This window comes from Saimiri boliviensis, chromosome 10 (genome assembly GCF_048565385.1).
Source record: "Saimiri boliviensis isolate mSaiBol1 chromosome 10, mSaiBol1.pri, whole genome shotgun sequence".
NCBI classification, from domain to species: domain Eukaryota; kingdom Metazoa; phylum Chordata; class Mammalia; order Primates; family Cebidae; genus Saimiri; species Saimiri boliviensis.
Window position 1 is genome coordinate 8,561,463 of NC_133458.1, and position 6,138 is coordinate 8,567,600.

Below are 6,138 nucleotides of genomic sequence, written 5' to 3' on the forward strand. Positions count from 1 at the left end.
GCTAGAAACTGCTAGCAACTGCACTTCTTCTGCTTAAAGAAAAAAAGAATCCAGTTTCAGTTCAGCAAGCATCTGCTACAGAGCAGGGACGGTGGTCACCCAGCACGGAGCAAAGCCTGAGTCACAAGAATGGTGTTGAGCCCAGAGGAGGAGGAGCAGCATCCCAGGGGGCCTGTCCGGCCTGCTCCGTGAGGCCTGGTCACTCAGCCGAGCTGCGGGTCACCACCCAAAAGAGGCCCACAAAAGCAGCCAGGGAAGTATCCGAGAAGAATCTGAGGTCAGTCAGCCAGTCTACCCTATTCATTTCATGTATCAGAAACTGAACCTCAAGATGGTAAAGACCCTGGCCAAAAACACATGGTCAGACCAGACCCAACCCTTGACCTGTGAATTCGACCCTTGTCCCTTGCTTCCAGTGGAGAGGGACTTCAGAGCAGTTGGTGAAGGCCACCAGCACTTAGGTCCTTTGGCCTGGCCTCTCACCAAGGAAATGGTCACCTGCAGTCCATTCATTCATTAGCAACTCACTGAAGGCCCACAGGTAACCAGTGTCACACAGTGTCACAAAGAAAGGGACGGACCACGATCTACTGTGTGCAAGATGCTTTCAGCTTCTGTTCTTCAAAGACCTTGCCTTAAAGTGGGAATCCTAGAAGCAGAGCCTGAGACAAGGATTCTTGTTCAGGCAGGGAGGGTGAGAATTGTCAGGGAAGGGCTCTAGAGAGGGAAAAGTGACCAGAAGCAGGATGGGGCAGAGGAAGAAGCCAGTGATGTCCCCCCAGGAGAGCAACTTCAGTTTGATCCCCTTGTGTGGTCAGTCATTTGCCAGGGGGCAACCCCCAGGCTAGGCAGCTGTGGGCCATCAACAGCCCGCACTCACGACAGCTGGAAAGTGGATGGGCTGGGGCACTGAGAGCATTGCAGCAGGTGTCTCCACTGTGGGCATGACGGGAAGGTGTGGCTCAGACATTAAGGAGGGCTGGGCGAGGTGGTTCACGCCTGTAATCCCAGCACTTTGAGAGGCCGAGGTGAGTGTATCACCTGAAGTCAGGAATTCAAGATCAGCCTGGCCAACATGGCGAAACTCCATCTCTACCAAAAATACAAAAATTAGCCAGATGTGGTGGTGGGCACCTGTAATCCCAGCTACTCAGGAGACTGAGGTAAGAGAATCGCTTGAACCCAGGAGGCACAGGTTGCAGTGAGCCGAGATAGCACCACTGCACTCCAGCCTGGCTGACAGAATAAGACTCCATCTCAAAAACAAAAAAGATTAAGGAGGCCCTAAGGAGGGTGGAGACAGGAACCAGGGGAGGGTACCCAGACAGCGGGTGGAGGAGCCACGCTGGGCAAGCCGCCTGCTTCTGTGCCCGGGGCTGGCCCTTCCCTTGGTGTTGCCCTCCTGCACTCTGTACTCCGGGAAATTCCTATACAGCCAGGCTGGGCAGGCCCGGTCAGAATAGGCCCCACTGTTGTGTGTGCCAGTCCTGGAGAGTAGGGGTGGCAATGGCTGGTATCTGGGCCCCGGGGAAGGCAGCAGCCTCTTGTCTCTATACCCCACGAGCTTGCCTAAGAGGAAACCCACCTCACTGTCCTCCCTGCAATGGAGGACTCCATGGAATGTCTGAGTCAAAGGCCCTCCTTGGAGAGCAATGGCAAAGTGACCAGGTCTGACAGCAGATGCAGACTGCCTAGGATCTCTGGCTCCTGCAGTTTCTGAATGGAGTCTGGGGTGGGAATTGCAATTGTGCGTTAATACAACTCCCAGGGGACGCCAATGCTCCTGGCCGCCCCTTCCCCCCACCCCCGCCCCTCCACCCCACACTACCTCCACCCGTCCCCATAGCGAGCGTGTGGGGCTTCTGCCTGGAGTCCATTCACCTGTCTTCCCATCTCTGGTTCCCTCTGCTGAGCAAAACCTTTCCGCTCTCAGCATGTGGATTCCAGGCGCAGCTTAGCCCCTCGGCCCTGGGTGTGCACGTGACCGGGCCTTTCAGAACCCTGCACTCCCCGGCCACTGAGACAGGTCTAGTAACAGGCACTGACCTGATTCAGGCCCGCAAAAATAGGACCCTCCACTGTCTCAGATCTGTTAGAGAAAGGACCGGATGCTGCCAGGCAGAGGGCTGAGCTGCCAGCTTCTTCCTGCCCTATAGCCAGAGCCTGGCTGGGTCCGTGTGACCATCGAGCCACTGCACTTTTCATTTACACGAGCTCATCTTTTCCTTTTTTGAAATCTGAGTTGAAGACAGAGCCTGCCTCGCTCCCAGCATCGCCCACCCCCGATGGAGCCACGTTTCAAAGGCACAGTCCCTGAGCTCCTTACACGCAGGACCCTCCTGGCTGACAGAGGCCATGGCAGAAGTCTGAGTCAGGCCACACAGCACAGGGTGGGTCACGGTGCTGAGGCCAGCCCGCCGCACTGCAGCCAGGCCTCCCATTGACAGGAGGGAAGTACCTTACCCGGGTCCCACGGCCACGCGGTGGTGGGCAGGACAGAGGGTCAGGTGTCCAGGGCGCTCTGCGAAAGGCAATCTGCAGTCAGGTCCCGCTGAGGGGAGGCAGGAAGGGGAGCCTCTGTGCCACACTATGCACCTGCATCGTTTACACACCTACTTGTTCGCTTCTCATGACACCATGAGGAAGAGGAGTAGGGAGGGTGACTAACCTCAGGAGAGGCGTGTGCCTGGCCGAGATCTCCCATTGGAGATGGACCATCATGGGGGTCCGATCTCTGACTGGAGCACTCTTAGCAGCCCACTGCTCGGGCACTGAGGGAACACTCTTGAAGCTTCTTGGCAAGTCTGGCCGCACCATGGGCTGAGCAGGCAACAGGGACTGCAGCCTCTATATCTGTTAGTCAGATGCAAAGAGCAGTCACTGCAGAGGCCAGAAGCCAACATTAGCTCATCACTGTGGCTTTGACGTATGTCTTCTAGGCTCTTTGGCCACCAGGTAACCTTGAAGCATAATTCTTCAAGAGATGATGGAGGCAGAAATAGAGGCCACCACCCTGCTCCCCACTAAGCCCCAAATGACCACTCCTTATACCAGCTGATGTCGGGAACATTTATTCAACTCGGTCAGCTCCCGCAGGTGTCAGCAACCTATAGAAACATCCAGTCTGGACCACCACTTCCGTGCAGTCCTGCAGAGGGGGTCCCCGCTGCTCCCACCGCCCCAAGGAGGTAAGAGCTTGAGGCCTCCGACATCCACTTTTGTCTCAGGGGAGCCAGCCCACAGCCCAGTAAAAGGCACCCTCGAGTGAACTCACACAGCCTCTCGCCACACGAACTGCCCATTACCGTCCTCCCCACGAGCTCCAGTGCTTGAGGCACTAGTCAGCTGACAAGTGTTTCCTGAGAGTTAGGAGCCCAGCCATGTGCTAGACTTTGATAGGGCTCAAGAGGAAATGACAGTCCCTTGCCCTCAGGGAGCTCACTGTCTCATTGGGGACTCAAGACACACACAGAGACTGGAGCGTCCGGTGGCGCAGCACGCAGCTGGGAGGTGGGGGCTCACACAGGACCTGTTCGACAGGGAAGGAGGAATATGGGCTGCGTGGTTTGGGAAGCCAGGCCCTGTGGATCAGAAGGGCTTAGTGGGGTACAGGAGGGGAAAGGGGCCACGTCAGAGCAATATAGGGAAGGCACAGAGGCAGGAAAGAGCGCAGCACAGTGACGGGCAGAGGGGGACACAAACTGCACCATTAGCAGAGAAGGGGTGTGTGGAGGCTTCCTCTAGGTTGGCCAAGGATCAGAGCCAGAGTGGAAGCTGCTGGGGCTGGGAGCACCTTCTCATCCTGGGATCCCTCCGCCAAGCCTTGCGCTGTCCCAGGGCGAGCCATACAGTAGGAGGTAAGAACACGTGACCCAAAGTGCATCGAAGACAGCAGGACTCCAGGGCAGGAATCCAAAGGCTGCCCTCCAACCACCCTGACCCAAACCCACCCCAGCCCTGGTCAGTTTCGCCTTTTTGGGGGAAGCAGGTGAGAACTTGTGGGTTCCCTAGGAGGCGGAGGTTGTGGTGAGCTGAGATCGCGCCATTGCACTCCAGCCTGGGCAACAAGAGCATAACTCCATCTCAAAAAAAAAAAAAAAAAAGGAGAACCGTGGATTCCAGGCTGACCGGTTCAGGTGTAAAGATGGGAGGAGTCCTTGCCCTGCTGCCAGCCTGGGCCCTGTTCCCTTCAACTGCACTGCTGCACACTCAGAGAACACACAGAAAGCTCCTCCACTGACCTCTCCCCCTGCCCAGAGCTACAGGGACCAGGATCGAGGCCCCCATCCTCTTCCTCCCCAGCCCACTGGGCTGAACACTTGGCGAGCTGGGAGGCACCACTGACTGGGCTTGGCTGGTAGAAGCAGGATTCTTTCTCCCTGGGACAGACTCAGACCAAACTCGGGTTCCCACAGGTGTCCACAGCAGTCTAGCTTCCCCTGAGACCACACGGTGAAATCAGAGCCCAGCAAGGAGCAAAGGGCTCCTTTGTGGAAGCCAGTGACTAGTCAGGCAGAACAAGAAACACAAAATCAGAGAAAAAAATCTAGCCCAGGGGACCTCAGCCAACGTCTGTGGAAGGGAAATGAGGTTCCAGAAACCTGATGCATTACTCATTAGGTCGGGGAGAAGGGACTGACTAAAAAGGTCCCCTCCTTGGAATTCTTTATTCCCGAACAAAGGAAGGAGGCTTGGCCAGGGGAGGGAGGGGCACTACCTGTACAGTGGCCTTGACTCGGGGCTCAGTGTGTGACAGGTAGCGAATGGGCAGCAGGTGAAGCCCCCGGGGCTGAGGGTCTTAGCCTGGAGTCCAGGGGTGGGTTTCATTCAGGAAGTCCAGTGGCTCCTGAAATTGCTTAGGGTTTTTGAGTCTGCATGAGTTGTCTGTTTTCCTAGAGAAGGTCCGTAACCTTCATCAGATTTTCCAAGGGCTTCGTGTTCCCAGAGTGCTAAGAAGCCCTGCTCAGAAAGGAAAAGGAAGCTGCAGGTTTCATTTACATGTGGCAGAAGGTTTTGCCTCTAGAACCAGGTCTGCCACCAACTTGCTGTGTCAGCTTAGACCAGTCACTTCCTGTCTCTGAACTCTAGCCAAGCGGTGGGCCAGGCAGGAGCAGAGAAGCCAGCTCTCCACACAGGCATCGAACTACCACCAGTGGCAGAGAGTGGCCTATGTCCAGGCAGCCAGGATGAGGTCTGCCCCAGCTGTGGCCCCCACCAGGCCTGGGCAGTTTGTCCACCAGAGCTTGGTATCTGCCTCCAATGCCAGGCTCCAACCAGTCACCTCCACTGGTCACCACGGGGCATCTCTCCAGGAAGGTCTTCGTAGTGGACGTGTCCTCATGCCAGGGTGCAGTGCCAGCCAGGCCCCCGTGGAACCCCATTCCTGGTCTCCACATCCAGATGGGCCCTGCACCTATCGGTCATAAGATCCTCCCACTCCGAATCTGTCCACAGAAACAAAGACATCAGGATCAGGTGTGCTGCCATCACGTGGCCCTGCCCAGCCACCCCTCTGGGGCTAGGAGGGAGTGATCAGCTGGCCTACCCCGAGTCTGTCCTAGGGTTTGAATGAATCCTCTTTGTCTGCTGCTAAGCACTGCAAGGATTATTAATCCCATTTACAGATGAGATACCTTGGGTTCAGGGCATTTTGGTGACTGACTCCAGGTGTCCCAAGCCCCTGTTTAATTTCTTCATCTTTGCCATCAGTGCTAGTCTGCAGCACCTGGAAGTGGTAGGCAGAGGACAGACAGCCTCTGAGGAGCCACAGCCACACAGCACTGAGGAAGCGCAGAGGGGGTAGTAGGGAGGGACCAGTCTCCAGCACTCAGTACAGGACTGAACATGGGGAAGGCTCTGGGGGTGCAGGCCCCCCGAAGTCCCAGCTCCTTTCCTCCCAAACCACTCCCAAGAATGCCATGTCCCCTCCAAACACCCATATCACCCCCAAACCCCCTGTCCCAGCTCCTATCACATGGCCCCACATCCTCCCAGCTCCATTGCCCATGTTTCAGCAGTGGAGCTAAAAGGTCCTAGGATCCAGAATCCAAAACAAAGCCCTGGCTTCCACCCACTGTACAACTAAGTACCGACTGTGGTGTAGGCAAGCTTGGCAAATCTGCTTCCTCATCTGCCAAA

The 6,138-nt window shown here is 56.3% G+C and overlaps 1 long non-coding RNA gene across 1 annotated transcript; it reads right to left on the bottom strand.

Annotated features, from left to right (window-relative positions):
* Positions 1-3,055: 3,055 nt before the first annotated feature.
* On the bottom strand, positions 3,056-5,627 carry LOC141580007 (uncharacterized). The gene is made up of 2 exons (XR_012511994.1): positions 5,546-5,627; positions 3,056-5,444 (listed from the first exon to the last, which is right to left on the bottom strand). It is a non-coding gene; the product is annotated as an uncharacterized LOC141580007 (long non-coding RNA).
* Between the last annotated feature and the right edge of the window lie 511 nt (positions 5,628-6,138).